The sequence below is a fragment of the Symphalangus syndactylus genome, chromosome 24 (assembly GCF_028878055.3).
Source record: "Symphalangus syndactylus isolate Jambi chromosome 24, NHGRI_mSymSyn1-v2.1_pri, whole genome shotgun sequence".
Classification (NCBI taxonomy): domain Eukaryota; kingdom Metazoa; phylum Chordata; class Mammalia; order Primates; family Hylobatidae; genus Symphalangus; species Symphalangus syndactylus.
In genome coordinates this window covers 41,439,184-41,455,112 of record NC_072446.2, presented here as the reverse complement: position 1 = coordinate 41,455,112, position 15,929 = coordinate 41,439,184, and the positions used below count along the sequence as shown (strand labels likewise).

General features: G+C 42.0%; 1 protein-coding gene across 3 annotated transcripts in view; it reads left to right on the top strand.

The window, feature by feature from the left end:
• DEFB115 (defensin beta 115) overlaps positions 1 to 15,929 on the top strand; it is a 218,068-nt gene that overhangs the window by 37,921 nt on the left and 164,218 nt on the right. The window lies entirely within an intron of this gene.

Here is a 15,929-nt window from a genome sequence, read left to right as displayed (position 1 = left end):
AATGGCTCTGGACAAAAAGGAGGGCAATAGTCAAATGGCGTACTTAAAGCGAATACAGTTACATCTTTAGTAATTAAGCAAATATAATTATGAACCAATAGTAATTCTCACCCTAGCCATTTTATGCCTTTAGGTAGTGTTTTACTATTGTTATACAAATAAAAAAACGGGGGCCCAAATGTACATTTCATAAAATATAAGACACATTCTTTGTACACTTTGGGTTTCAGAAATGCAGTAGAATGGGAAAGAGCAAATTGCAACTCCAATTGGGTCTTTGTTTTTTTTTTTTTAAACTTTTATTTTAGGTTTGGGAGGATGTAAGAAGGTTGGCTACATAGGAAAACTTGTGTCACAGAGGTTTGTTATCTTTTCAGCTCCTCTCCCTCCTCCCACCCTCCACCCTCAAGGAGACCCCAGTGTCTGTTGTTCCCTTCTTTGTGTTCACGAGTTCTCATCATTTAGCTCTCATTTGTAAGTGACAGAATGTGGTATTTGGCTTTCTGTTCCTGCGTTGCTTTGCTAAGGATAATGGTCTCCAGTTCCATCCATATTCCCACAAAAGATGCGACCTTGTTCTTTTTTATGGCTACACAGTATTCCGTGGTGTATACATACCACATTTTCTTTATCCAACCTGTCATTGATGGGCATTTAGGTTGATTCCATGTCTTTGCTATTGTGAATAGTACTGCAATGAACATTCTCAGGTGTGTGTCTTTATAATACAATGATTTATATTCGTCTGGGTATATACCCACTAATGGGTCCTTTAATATTAACCTAATAAAACTAGTTCGTAAGACAATTTATGGATTAAAAGCAGATTCTCTTAAAGGGAATATCATATTTCTGAATTTATATCAACCTTCTGAAACAAGTGGTTGCATGTTTTGCTGCTATACTATTGTTTGCCTATTTTCCTCTAGGTCATTTGTCATTTTCTTACTGATGTGTAGTTATTCTTCATATATATTATGGATAGCAATCTTTTTATGGTATAATGCACATAGAATTTTTGTTCTATTCTGATTGTCTTTTAATCTTGTGCTGACTTGTACCTTCTCCTGCATGCTTTTTGTTATGAAGAGGTTATGCATTTTAGTCGTCTGTCACTCATCATTTTAAATAATTATCTTCTGTCCTTTGTATTAGCTTCTTTTCCTTTAAGTTCATTCATTCCTATTGTTCATCTAAATTTTTTTTAACGTTGTTAATTTTCCTGAAATTGACTGTTGATATATTTAGGCATAAAAGTAGATTAGTAGGGACAGCTGACATAGGTTCCTCTGAACTGGTGTGTGTCTATTTTGTCAACAGGTCTCTTTCTTGAGGTTAATGGATGAGTGCAGACTTTTGTGTGTGCATGAGTGTGCATGTATCAGGGCGTGTCAACTGGAAGACTATTTTAAACTGAGTGGATGAAAAGCAAGCAAGCTCACTTTGCTTTATCTTATCTCCTACCCAGTTGTGAAAAGAAATTACTTTGGGGAAGCATATTTAGAAGTGAACATCAAAGTGTTAACAGAGAGCTGAAATAATGAGTGGCTTCTGCTTTATTCTTTTTGCTTATCTTTGTATATGATTTTTTATAGCATAAAATGCTCATTAACCTTCCTCTCACCTCTAAACAAAGAATGGCAAGGGCATCTTGCTTTGACTCACCTATCGAGTCTTTGTACAAGGGAATTTGCAATCCCATTTCTTGCCTGGATTCAGCCCGTCCAGCAGTTTGGAAAGATAACATCTTAAGTAGAATTCAGAGAACACTTCTCGGAAATGAAACATACTTAAAGTCTATTTATAAGTAAGATATTAAAAGCAATTTGTACTATTGATCACAGCTGGAGGTACAGTAACAAATGTTGATAGGTGATTTTATTTTTAACTGACCACATCTAAAAAACAACATTTCGTTATCTGTTCCAGCCTACCCAAGAGGAACTCTATTGCTTAGCCATGAAGAGCTTTGAAAATGAGGAGATTGTGTGCTTCTTGTGCCCAATCCAAGATTGCATAAAGGCTGCTTGACGTTAAAGAATTGATGCCTCCAGCTTTGTTCTTTTGGCTTAGGATTGTCTTGGCAATGAGGGCTCATTTTGGTTCCATATGAACTTTAAAGTAGTTTATTCCAATTCTGTGAAGAAAGTCATTGGTAGGTTGATGGGGATAGCATTGAATCTATAAATTACCTTGGGCAGTATGACCATTTTCACGATATTGATTCTTCCTATCCATGAGCATGGAATGTTCTTCCATTTGTTTGTGTCCTGTTTTATTTCGTTGAGCAGTGGTTTGTAGTTCTCCTTGAAGAGGTCCTTCATATCCCTTGTAAGTTGGATTCCTAGGTATTTTATTCTCTTTGAAGCAATTGCGAATGGGAGTTCACTCATGATTTGGCTCTCTGTTTGTTACTGGTATATAGGAATGCTTGTGATTTTTGCACATTGATTTTGTATCCTGAGACTTTGCCGAAGTTGCTTATCAGCTTAAGGAGATTTTGGGCTGAGACGATGGGGTTTTCCAAATACACAATCATGTCATCTGCAAACAGGGACAATTTGACTTCCTTGAACCAACCCAAATGTTCATCAATGATAGACTGGATTAAGAAAATGTGGCACATATACAATGGAATACTATGCAGCCATAAAAAGGATGAGTTCATGTCCTTTGTAGGGACATGGATGAAGCTGGAAACCATCATTCTGAGCAAATTATCGCAAGGACAGAAAACCAAACACTGCATGTTCTCACTCATAGGTGGGAACTGAACAATGAAAACACTTGGACACAGGGTGGGGAACATCACACACCGGGACCTGTTGTGGGGTGGTGGGAGGGGAGAGGGATAACATTAGGAGAAATATTTAATGTAAATGACAAGTTAATGGGTGCAGCACACCAACATGGCACATGTATACATATGTAACAGACCTGCACTTTGTGCACATGTACCCTAGAACTTAAAGTATAATAATAAAAAAAGAATTGACACAGAGGAACAAAAAGACTTAGGAATATACTGAAATCGGCAATCAATATTTCTTTCAGGATGTAATAATATCATCTTCAGAAATAAGAAATATGAATTCTCTTAATACAGGCTGCCCTCTAAGTGATGAATAGAGTATAAAGGGGTAGGTCGTGGAAGGATGTCCAGCCAAGCACATGGCCAATACATTTTTTGAATAAAGCAATATCTTTTGTTTGAATACTTTGTCTTCAGTCTCCCTAGAATTGACCCATGGAAGGCAGCTGGAGAGACAGCTTAGCATAGTGGCTAAGGCCTTTAATTTTAGGTTCATGCAGACCTGTGTTGATCCCAGTTAATTTCTTATTGGCTGTGTGACACTGGGCACATTATTAGCTCCCTAAATTATAGTTTTCCAATTTTAAAAATTGAGGTATATTAATTTCTGCTTCATAGTGTTCTTGTGATGATTAAAGTAAGTAATGCATTTGAAATGCATTTGTCATCTACTTGGCACATGGTAAGAGGTCATGGAGCTGGGATTCTGGTAGGCCACTGATCAATTCTCATGCCTCATCTTGATGTATCAGCAGCATTTGGTGCTTTATCCTCCTTGATGAACTTAATTCAATTAAGTTCCCAGAGCATCATGTTCTCTTGGTTTTCCTCCTACCTCACTGGAATGAAACTTCTCAGTGTGCTTTGCTGCTTCTTATTCATCAACATTGGGGAGTTCTAGGTCTCAGGCATTAGACTCTTTTCTGCAGTCATAGCCTTGACAATCTCATTCAGTCTCATGGCTTAAAAATCTCTCCTGTTTACAAGACAATTCCACTTAGATGTCTATAGCACTTCAAAGCGAACGTATCCTAAACAAAGGTTTGTATCCTCCCTTAAACAAAAAGACCAATCTGAACTTTCCCCTGTTATATCCATCTCTGTCAGTGACAACTTCATTCTTTCAGTTACTCAGACTAAAACTGTGATGTTATCTTGACTTCTTCCTTTCTCTTCAATCTACGAGTGACTGTATTTTCAATAGACACATAAGAGTCTGACCATTTCCCACCCTCTTCTCTGATGCCCTCCATCTAAGCCCTATTAGCTGTCACTTAGATTTTGTGATGCCCATGCAACAGGTTTTCTACTTTTATACTTTCCCTCCCTCTCAATCTGTTTTGACCACAGAAGCCAGAGGCATCTTTTGAAAATACATCAGATCATGTCAGCACTGTCCAATAATCTCCATCTTAGAGGGAAAGTCTAATTCTTTATTATAACCCCTAAATGTGCACCCCCATTACTTTTCTGACATAATCTCCTTTTTCTCTTTCTTCATTGCTTCACTGTATCCATGTGGTCTTCTTGCTACTTCTTGAACACACTGGGCATGGTCCCACCTCAGGGCCTTTGTGCTTGCTCTTCTCACTGCCTGACACTCTCTTGCCCCAGATAACTTTTACATCCTTCCTGAAATGTCACTGCCTCAAGGAGTCTTTTCACAAGTACCTCATTTAAAACTATACTCTTTTTTGCTCAACACTTCTCATATATTTTTTTTTTTTTGAGACAGAGTCTCCCTCTTTTGCCTAGGCTGGAGTGCAATGGCATGATCTCGGCTCACTGCAACCTCCACCTCCCGGGTTCAAGCAATTCTTTCACCTCAGCCTCCTATGTAGCCAGGATTACAGAGACCCACCATCATGCCTGGATAATTTTTGTATTTTGTTTTACCATGTTGGCCAGGCTGGTCTTGAACTCCTGACCTCAGGTGATCCGCCCGCCTTGGCCTCCCAAAGTGCTGGGATTACAGGTGTGAGCCACCATGCCCGGCCTTCCCATCTTCTTTCTATATCTTCTTTTGCTCCAGAGCCCTGTCACCATCTGACATACAATATATTTATTCATATGATTTTTTTATCTGCTCCCCACTTTTGAACGTATGCTCCATGAATGCATGTCTAATTTTCAGGACCTGAAAGAGTTCCTGGAGCATACTAGACTCCCAAAAACTATTTATGGAAAAAGGAGGCAGAGCAAGTTGCCTGAATAGAAGGCTCCACTGATCGTCCTGCCTCCCCTATGCAAAGGCACCAATTTAACAACTATCTACACAAAAAACACCTTCGTAAGAATGAGCATCCTAGTACTTGACTTTAGTTCCTACCACCGAACGAGGCACTGAAGAAATAGAAAACACATTCCTCAATCGCAGCTGCCACTCTGCACTCCCCACTCCCACTCCCGTGTCAGTAGCTGTGTGCAAAGAGAATCTCTGGGTGCTGGAGGGATGGAAAACTCGGCAATTGTGAGGCAGTGAACTCAGTGCTGCCCAGTTAGAGCAGAAAGGAAAACTGGACCAAACGCAGCTGAGGCCCACCCACAGAGGAAGCATTTAAACCAGCCCTAACCAGAGGTGAGTTGCTGATCCCAGTGGTCGGAACTTGAATACCTGCAAAGCTTTCCACTGTGGGCTTTGGGTCTCTAAGCAAACTTGAAAGGCAGTCTAAACCACAAGGACTGCAACTCTTAGGTGAGTCCTAGTGCTGAACTGGGCCTAGAGACAGTGGACTGGGTGGCACATGACCTACTAAAACAGTAGCTGGGGCAGCTAAGGGAGTTCTAACATCATCCTCCCCTAACCCCAGGCTGCGCAACTCACAGCTCCAAAAGAGACCATTTCCTTCCACTTGAGGAGAGGAGAGAGAAGAGTAGGAAGAACATTGTCTTGCATCTTGGATACCAGCTCAGCCACAGCAGAATTGGGCACCAGATAGCTGTGCGAACCTCTTCCAGGCCCTAGCTCCTGAAAAACATCTCTAGACACACCCTGGGCCAGAAGGGAACTCACTGCCTTGAAGGGAAAGACCCAGTCCTGGCAGCATTAATCACCTGCTAACTAAAGAGCCCTTGTGCCCTGAATAACCAGCAGTGATAACCAGGTTCCACACTGATGGCCTTGGGTGAACCCATGAGACTTTCTGGCTTCAGGTGACACTCAGCACATCCCCATCTGTGGTGGCTATAGGGAAGAACTCCTTCTGCTTGAGAAAAGCAGAGAAAAAATGAAGGAACTTTGTCTTACACCTTAGGTACCAGCTTGACCACAAGGATGTAGAGCATCAAGTGGGCTCTTGGGGTCCTTGATTCTAGGACTTGACTCTTGAATATTCCTGGACCTGTCGTGAGCCAGAGGGGAGCCTACTGCCTTGAAGGATTAGTCCCAGGCCAGGCAGCATTCACCACAAGCTGACTTAAGAACCCTGGGGCTTAAGGGAACATCAGCAGTAGCCTGGCAGTATTCCTTGTGGCCTGTGGTTTTGGTGGCCATGAAGTAAGGCTCCTCTGCTTTTGGAAAGGAGAGGGAAGAGTAGGGAGGACTGAGTCTTGTGGTTTGAGTACAAGCTCAGCTGCAGTACAATAGAACACCAAGTAGATTTCTAAGGTTTGTGACTCTAGTCTCGGAGTTCCCATGGGAACCTCTGTATCCACCCTGGGCCTGGAGTACCTTTCTGCCCTGAAAGGAAGGACACAGTCCTGGCTGGCTTTGCCACTTGCTGATTGTAGAGCCTCAGGGCCTTGAGAAGTAGCCAGGCAGTGGTTGCAGCAGGCCTTGGGAGAGACAGACAGTAGCCAGGGAGTGGTTGCAGCAGGCCTTGGGTGAGACCTAGGGCTGTGCTGGCATCAGGTCTGACCCAGTGCAGTCATAGTGGTGGTGGCCACAGGGATGCTTGTGTCACTCCATCCTCAGCTTTAGGTAGCTCAGAAAAAGAGAGAGAGAGAGAGAGAGAGAGAGAGACTGACTGTTTGTTTGAGAGAAAGCAAGGGAAGAGAACAAGAACCTCTGCCTGGTAATCCAGAGAATTTTCTCAGATCTTGTCTAAGACCATCAAGGTGGTGTCTCTAAGAGTCTGCAAGAACCACAGTATTACTGGGTTTGGGGTGCCCCCTAAAGCAGATATAGCTTAGATCATAACACTCAAGACCTTTTGAATATTCAGAAAGACTTCCCAAGAAGGACAGGTACAAACAAGCTCAGACAGTGAAAGCTGCAATAAATACCCTACTCTTCAATGCCCAGACACTGAAGAACATCTACTAGCATCAACACCATCCAGGAAAATATGACCTCACCAAATGGACTAAATAAGGCAGGAGGGGCCATTCCAGAGAGACAGAGATATGTAACTTTTCTGACAGATAATTCACAATAGCTGTGTTGAGGAAACTCAAAGAAATTCACTTTGAGGTGGTGGGCACCCATAATCCCAGGTATTTGGGAGGCTGAGGCAGGAGAATTGCTTGAACCCAGAAGGTAGAGGTTGCAGTTAGCCAAGATCATGCCATTGCATTCCAGGCTGGGCAACAAGAGCAAAACTCTGTCAAAAAAAAAAAAAAAAAAAAAAGCAAAGATCATGAACAGACACCTTTTTTTTTTTCACTTTTATTTAAGATCAAAGGTATGTGTGCAGGGGGTACAGGTTTGTAACATAGGTAAATGTGTGACATGGGGGTTGGTTGTACAGGTTATTTCATCACTCAGATTTATTATTATTATTATTTTTTGAGACAGAGTCTTGCTCTGTCACCCAGACTGGAGTGCAGTGGCGCCATCTTGGCTCACGGCAAATTCCACCTCCCTGGTTTAAGCAATTCTTGTGCCTCAGCCTCCCGAGTAGCTGGGATTACAGGCACACGCCACCATGCTTGGCTAATTTTTGTATTTTTAGTAGAGGTGAGGTTTCACCATATTGGCCAGGCTGGTCTCGAACTCCTGACCTCAAGCGATCTGCCTGCTTCAGCCTTCCAAAGTTCTGGGATTACAGGCATAAGCCACTGTGCCCGCCCCTCATCACCCAGATATTAAGCCTAGTGTCTATTAGTTATTTTTTCTGCCTCTCTCCCTCCCCCCACCCCCTACCCTCCAAGAGGCCCCAGTGTATGGTTGTTCCCCTCTGTGTTTCTGTGTGTTCTCATAATTTAGCTCCCACTCGTAAATGAGAACATGCAGTATTTGGTTTTCTGTTCCTGTGCTAGTTTGCTAAGGATAATGGCTTCCAGCTCCATTCATGTCCCTGCAAAGGACATGATCTCATTCTTTTTTGTGGCTACATAGTATTCCATGACGTATATGTACCACATTTTCTTTATCCAGTCTATTATTGATGGGCACTTGAATTGATTCCAAGTCTTTGTTATTGTAAATAATGCTGCAATGAGCATGTGCATGTATGTGTCTTTATAATAGAATGATTTATATTCCTTTGGGTATAGACCCAGTAATGGGATTGCTGGGTCAAATGGTGGTTCTGTCTTTAGGTCTTTAGGAATTGCCACACTGTCTTCCACAATGGTTGAACTAATTTACACTCCCACCAACAGTGTATAAGCATTCCTTTTTTCTTCACAACCTTGCCAGCATCTGTTATTTTTATTTATTTATTTTTTTGAGATGGGAGTTTCGCTCTTGTTGCCCAGGCTGGAGTGCAATGGTGCAGCCTTGGCTCACTGCAACCTCCGCCTCCTGGGTTCAAGTGATTCTCCTGCCTCAGCCTCCTAAGTAGCTGGGATTACAGGTGCCCACCACCATGCCTGATTAATTTTTGTATTTTTAATAGAGACGGGGTCTCGCCACATTGGCCAGGCTGGTCTCAAACTCCTGACCTCAGGTCATCTGCCTGCCTAGGCCTCCCAAAGTGCTGGGATTACAGGTGTTAGCCACTGCACCTGGCCAGCATCTGTTATTTTTGACTTTTTGGTAATAGCCATTCTGACTGGTGCAAGATGGTATCTCATTGTGGTTTTAATTCACATTTCTCTAATGGTCAGTGATGTTGAACTTTTTTTCATATGATTGTTGGCTGCATGTATGTTTTTTTTTGAGAAGTGTCCATTCATGTTTTCTTTGCCCACTTTTTAATGGGATTGTTTGTTTTTATTGTAAATTTGTTTAAGTTCCTTATAGATGCTGGATATTAGTTAGACCTCTGTTGGATGCATAGTTTGCAAAAATTTTCTCCCATCCTATAGGTTGTCTGTTTACTCTGTTGATAGTTTCTTTTGCTGTGCAAATCTCTTTAGTTTAATTAGATCCCATTTGTCCATTTTTGCTTTTGTTGCAATTGCTTTTGGCATCTTTACCCTAAAATCTTTGCCCATGCCTGTGTCCTGAATGGTATTATCTAGGTTGTCTTCCAGGTTTTTTATACTTTTGGGTTTTACATTTAAGTCTTTAATCCATCTTGAGTTAATTTTTGTATCATATGGTGTAATGAAGGGGTCCAGTTTCAATTTTCTGCACATGGCTAGGTAGCTTCCTAATCTGATAAACAGCTTCAGCAGAGTCTCAGGATACAAAATCAATGTGCAGAAATCACTAGCATTCTTATACACCTACAACCTTCAACACAAGAGCCAAATCATGAAGGAACTCCCAGTCACAATTGCCACAAAAAGAATAAAATACATAGGAATACAGCTTACAAGGCAAGTGAAAGATTTCTACAAGGGGAACTAAAAAGTGCTACTCAAAGAAACCAGAGATGACACAAACAAATGCAAAAACATTCCATGCTCATTGGTAGGAAGAATCAATATCACTAAAATGGCCATACTGCCCAAAGCAATTTATAGACTCAATGCTATTCCCATTTAACTACCACTGACATTCTTTGCAGAAGTAGAAAAATCTATTTTAAAATTTATATGGAACCAAAAAAGAGCCTGAATAACGAAGGCAATTCTAAGCAAAAAGAACAAAGTTGGAGACATCACACTACCCAACTTCAAACTGTACTACAGGGCCACAGTAACCAAAACAGCATGACACTGGTACAAGAACAGACACATAGATCAGTGGAACAGAATAGAGAACCCAGAAATAAGACTGTACACCTACAACTATGTGATCTTTGACAAACCTGACAAAAACAAGCAATGCGGAACACTTTTCAAAACAAGACACATACTCGGCTAAGAAGCATATGAAAGAAAAAAAAAGATCAACATCACTTATCGTTAGAGAAACGCAAATGAAAACCACAATGAGATACCATCTCACACCAGTCAGAATAGCTATTATTAAAAAGTCAAAAAATAACAGATGCTGGCGAGCTTGTGGAGAAAAGGGAATGCTTATAGACTGCTGGTGGGAGTGTAAATTAGTTCAGCCATTGTGGAAAACAGTTTGGCAATTTCTCAAAGAACTTAAAACAGAATTACCATTCAACCCAGCAATTCCATTATTGGGTATATAGCCAAAGGAATATAAATCATTCTACCATAAAACACATGCACGTGTATGTTCATTGCACTATTCACAATGGCAAAGACACGGAATCAACCTAAATGCCCATCAATGGTACACTGGATAAATAAAATGTGGTACATATACACCATCAAATACTACACAGCCATAAAAAATGAAATCATGTTTTTTGCAGGGACATGGATGGAGCTGGAGGCCTATATCCTAAGTGAATTAACACGGGAACAGAAAACCAAATACCACGTGTTCTCACTTATAAGTGGGAGCTAAACATTGAGTCCACATGGACACAAAGAAGGAAACAAACACTAGGGCCTACTTGGGGTAGGAGGAGGGTGGGAATCAAAAAACTACCTATCAGGTACTATGCTTATTACCTGGGAGATGAAATAACCTGTACACCAAATCCCTGTGACATACAATTTACCTATGTAACTAACCTGCACATGTTCTCCTGAACCTAAAATAAAAGCTAAAAAAATTCACACACACACATACACACACACACACACACGAAGGGGATTAGTGTTACAAATACAAATGGAAAGAGCTGTGGGGGTTCAAAATAGTAATTAATCAAGTCTATCAGAGGAGTCAGGAAAACATCACAGAGGAGGTCTTATTTTTATCTGAGCCTTAAAAGACAAGAAGGATTTTCTGGGAGGTTTTGAGATTTGGAAAGAAACAATGTAGAATTTGAGGAAAAACATCAGCAGGACTTGGTGCTGACAAATACACCTTTGTATCCTGGGTGAAATATGCTACTGGAGTTCTGCTAGAGTGTATCTATCAGATGTAGGAAAAAATGATGTAGAAGATGGACATCTACTTGGAGAGGAAATTCCCTCTTATTTGATGGTCTTGAACATGGAGGCAGTGGGAGTGGGGTTGAGAAGCTTCCAGAGCACCATACTAGGCTGAAGTAAAAGTTTAGAACAATCAAATATCTCATCTTTCTTAATTCTAGTTAGAAAAAGCTAAAAGAAATCCCATACACTAATCCGGAGTCCAACTTCTTAGTTCTTACTGTGCACTAAGGTGGCAAACGATTTCCTGCATAGCTGGACTTATGTTCGTCTAATCCTTGGGTTATCTCTATTCAATTTATTTAGAAATGGAACCAACTCCCTTACAGCAATGAGTAAAATTGAATTACAGAACAAGGGAGCAGTTGGCTGTGCTCCAAAATTGTAGCTTTGATGGTGGTCTTTAAACCCACAGGTGATTCAGTTGGCACTTTTCTTCTTGTATTTATTAACAGAAACTTAATACCTGTTTTTCGAATGAGTATTTCCTTGATCCATAGACCCGCAGCAAGAAAGAGTTAGAAAATTAAAACAAAAACAAAACAAAACAAAAAACAAGCCAGGCATGGTGGCTCATGCCTGTAATCCCAGCACTTTCGGAGGTTGAGGTAGGTGGATCTCCTGAGGTCAGGAGTTCAAGACCAGACTGGCCAACATGGTGAAACCCCATCTCTACTAAAAATACAAAAATTAGCTGGGCATGGTGGTGCATGCCTGTAATCCCAGCCACTTCACCTAACCCTTAATAAATATTCACACATCTGATCATTGTGCAGCTAAATTTCCTGTACCCATTAACTTAGCTGTCTTCATAAGATAAATATGATTTGATGAGATTCTGTAAGCCTCACCAATCTCTATTTTCTGTGCCACTCCAGGATTACAAGGTACTACAACTACTAACTGAGGGGGATAAGGGCTCTGGTTACTGGTATCCATAGTAAGCTATATACAATACTAATTCCTAACCTTACTCTTTCCCTGACTGTGTTGCGATAAGAGTTTAGTCATCAACAACTGTTTCTACAGCTTTCAGAAATTCCAACATTCTTCCAGATACTGTCACAGAAAGATATTTGGATTAGATGGGCCTTCATTACTATAAGTAGGTGCCTAGAAATTGCAAAAACTGGTAAACAGCATTTTTAAAGGAAATGCCATAATTAACTTTATTGCTGTGTTGGAGTATTTTATCTAGCAGTAATTTGTTCAGTACTTTTCAGCCATTCAGTAACTATGTATTGAGCATATAGCATGAATTTTGTGCTATGAGTTAAGAACTCCAAGTCAAGGAGGCTCTGGAAAAGGGAAAAGCTGGGCAAATCGAATGCCTAATAGGGCTTGCTTCCAGTGCGGTCTACAAGGACTCTTTAAAAAATATTGTCCAAGTAGAAATAAGCCGCCCTCTCGTCCATGCCCCTTATGTCAAGGGAATCACTGGAAGGCCCACTGCCCCAGGGGATGAAGGTCCTCTGAGTCAGAAGCCACTAACCAGATGATCCAGCAGCAGGACCGAGGGTTCCCGGGGCATGCGCCAGCCCATGCCATCACCCTCACAGAGCCCCGGGTATGCTTGACCATTGAGGGCCAGGAGGTTAACTGTCTCCTGGACACTGGTGCGGCCTTCTCAGTCTTACTCTCCTGTCCCGGACAACTGTCCTCCTGATCTGTCACTATCCGAGGGGTCCTAGGACAGCCAGGACTAGATACTTCTCCTAGCCACTAAGTTGTGACTGGGGAACTTTATTCTTTTCACATGCTTTTCTAATTATGCCTGAAATCCCCACTCCTTTGTTAGGGAGAGACATTCTATCAAAAGCAGGGGCCATTATGCACCTGAACATACGAGAAGGAACACCCGTTTATTGTCCTCCTGCTTGAGGAAGGAATTAATCCTGAAGTCTGGGCAACAGAAGGACAATATGGACGAGCAAAGGATGCCCATCCTGTTCAAGTTAAACTAAAAGATTTCACCTCCTTTCCCTACCAAAGACAGTACCCCCTTACACCCAAGGCCCAACAAGGACTCCAAAAGATTGTTAAGGACCTAAAAGCCCAAGGCCTAGTAAAACCATGCAATAGCCCCTGCAATACTCCAATTTTAGGAGTACAGAAACCCAACGGACAGTGGAGGTTAGTGCAAGATCTCAGGATTATCAATGAGGCCGTTGTCGCTCCATACCCAGCTATACCTAACCCTTATACTCTGCTTTCCCAAACACCAGAGGAAGCAGTGTGGTTTACAGTCCTGGACATTAAGGATGCCTTTTTCTGCATCCCTGTACATCCTGACTCTCAATTCTTGTTTGCCTTTGAAGATCCTTCAAACCCAACATCTCAACTCACCTGGACTGTTTTACCCCAAGGGTTCAGGGATAACCCCAATCTATTTGGCCAGGCATTAGCCCAAGACTTGAGCCAGTTCTCATACCTGGACACTCTTGTCCTTCAGTACATGGATGATTTACTTTTAGTTGCCCATTCAGAAACCTTGTGCCATCAAGCCACCCAAGCACTCTTAAATTTTGTCACTACCTGTGGCTACAAGGTTTCCAAACCAAAGGCTCAGCTCTGCTCACAGCAGGTTAAATACTTGGGGCTAAAATTATCCAAGGGCACCAGGGCCCTCAGTGAGGAACATATCCAGCCTATACTGGCTGATCCTCATCCCAAAACCCTAAAGCAACTAAAAGGTTCCTTGGCATAACCGGTTTCTGCCGAATATGGATTCCCAGGTACGGCGAAATAGCCAGACCATTATATACACTAATTAAGGAAACTCAGAAAGCCAATATTCATTTAGTAAGATGGACACCTGAAGCAGAAGCAGCTTTCCAGGCCCTGAAGAAGGCCCTAACCCAAGCCCCAGTGTTAAGCTTGCCAAAGGGGCAAGACTTTTCTTTATAAGTCACAGAAAAAAACCAGGAATAGCTCTAGGAGTCCTTACACAGATCTGAGGGATGAGCTTGCAACCCTTGGCATACCTGAGTAAGGAAATCGATGTAATGGCAAAGGGTTGGCCTCATTGCTTATGGATAGTGGCGGCAGTAGTAGTCTTAGTATCCGAAGCAGTTAAACTAATACAGGGAAGAGATCTTACTGTGTGGACATCTCATGATGTGAATGGCATACTCACTGCTAAAGAAGACTTGTGGCTGTCAGACAACCATTTACTTAAATATCAGGCTCTATTGAGGGGCCTGATATTTAAGTAAATGGGCTCTATTGAAGGGCCAGTGTTGCAACTGTGCACTTGTGCAAATCTTAACCCAGCCACATTTCTTCCAGACAATAAAGAAAAGATAGAACATAACTGTCAACAGGTAATTGCTCAAACCTATGCTGCTCGAGGGGACCCTTTAGAGGTTCCCTTGACTGATCCCAGCCTCAACTTGTATACTGATGGAAGTTCCTTTGTAGAAAAAGGACTTCGAAAAGTGGGGTATGCAGTGGTCAGTGACAATGGAATACTTGAAAGAAATCCCCTCACTCCAGGAACTAGCGTTCAGCTGGTAGAACTAATAGCCCTCACTAGGGCACTAGAATTAGAAGGAAAAAGGGTAAATATATATACAGGCTCTAAGTATGCTTACCTAGTTCTCTAGCCCACACAGCAATATGGAGGGAAAGGGAATTCCTAACTTCCAAGGGAACACCTATTAAACATCAAGGAGCCATTAGGAGATTATTATTGGCTGTACAGAAACCTAAAGAGGTGGCAGTCTTACACTGCTGGGGTCATAAAAAAAAAAAAAAAAGGAAAGGGAAATAGAAAGGAACCGCCAAGCAGATATTGAAGCCAAAAGAGCTGCAAGACAGGACCCTCCATTAGAAATGCTTATAGAAGGACCCCTAGTGTGGGGTAACCCCCTCCAGGAAACCAAGCCCCAGGACTCAGCAGAAGAAATAGAATGGGGAACCTCAAGAGGACATAATTTCCTCCCCTCAGGATGGCTAGCCACCAAAGAAGGAAAAATACTTTTGCCTGCAGCTAACCAATTGAAATTACTTAAAATCCTTTACCAAACCTTTCACTTAGGCATTGATAGCACCTATCAGATGGCCAAATTATTATTTACTGGACCAGGCCTTTTCAAAACTATCAAATAGATAGTCAGGGCCTGTAAAGTGTGCCAAAGAAATAATCCCCTGCACTGCAGGCCATACATTTCAATCCCTGTATCTTTAACCTCCTTGTTAAGTTTGTCTTTTCCAGAATCAAAGCTGTAAAACTACAAATCGTTCTTCAAATGGAGCCCAGATGCTGTCCATGACTAAGATCTACCATAGACCCCTGGACCGGCCTGCTAGCCCATGCTCCAATGTTAATGACATCGAAGGTGCCCCTCCCAAGGAAATCTCAACTGCACAACCCCTACTATGCCCCAATTCAGGAGGAAGCAGTTAGAGCGGTCGTCAGCCAACCTCCCCAACAGCACTTGGGTTTTCCTGTTGAGAGGGGCTCCTGAGAGACAGGGCTAGCTGGATTTCCTAGGCCAACTAAGAATCCCTAAGCCTAGCTGGGAAGGTGACCGCATCCACCTTTAAACACGGGGCTTGCAACTTAGCTCACATGTGACCAATCAGGTAGGAAAGAGAGGTCATTAAAACGGTAATTAGGCAAAAACGGGAGGTAAAGAAAGAGCCAATCATCTATTGCCTGAGAGCACAGCAGGAGGGACAATGATTGGGATATAAACCCAGGCATTCGAGCTGGCAATGGCTAACCTCTTTGTGTCCCCTCCCTTTGTATGGGAGCTGTTTTCACTCTATTAAATCTTGCAACTGCAAAAAAAAAAAAGAACTCCAAGTCGAATAAGACCAGAGACCTGCCCTTTATGGGTCTGCAGACTATTGCAGATAAACAAATAATTGGAACATG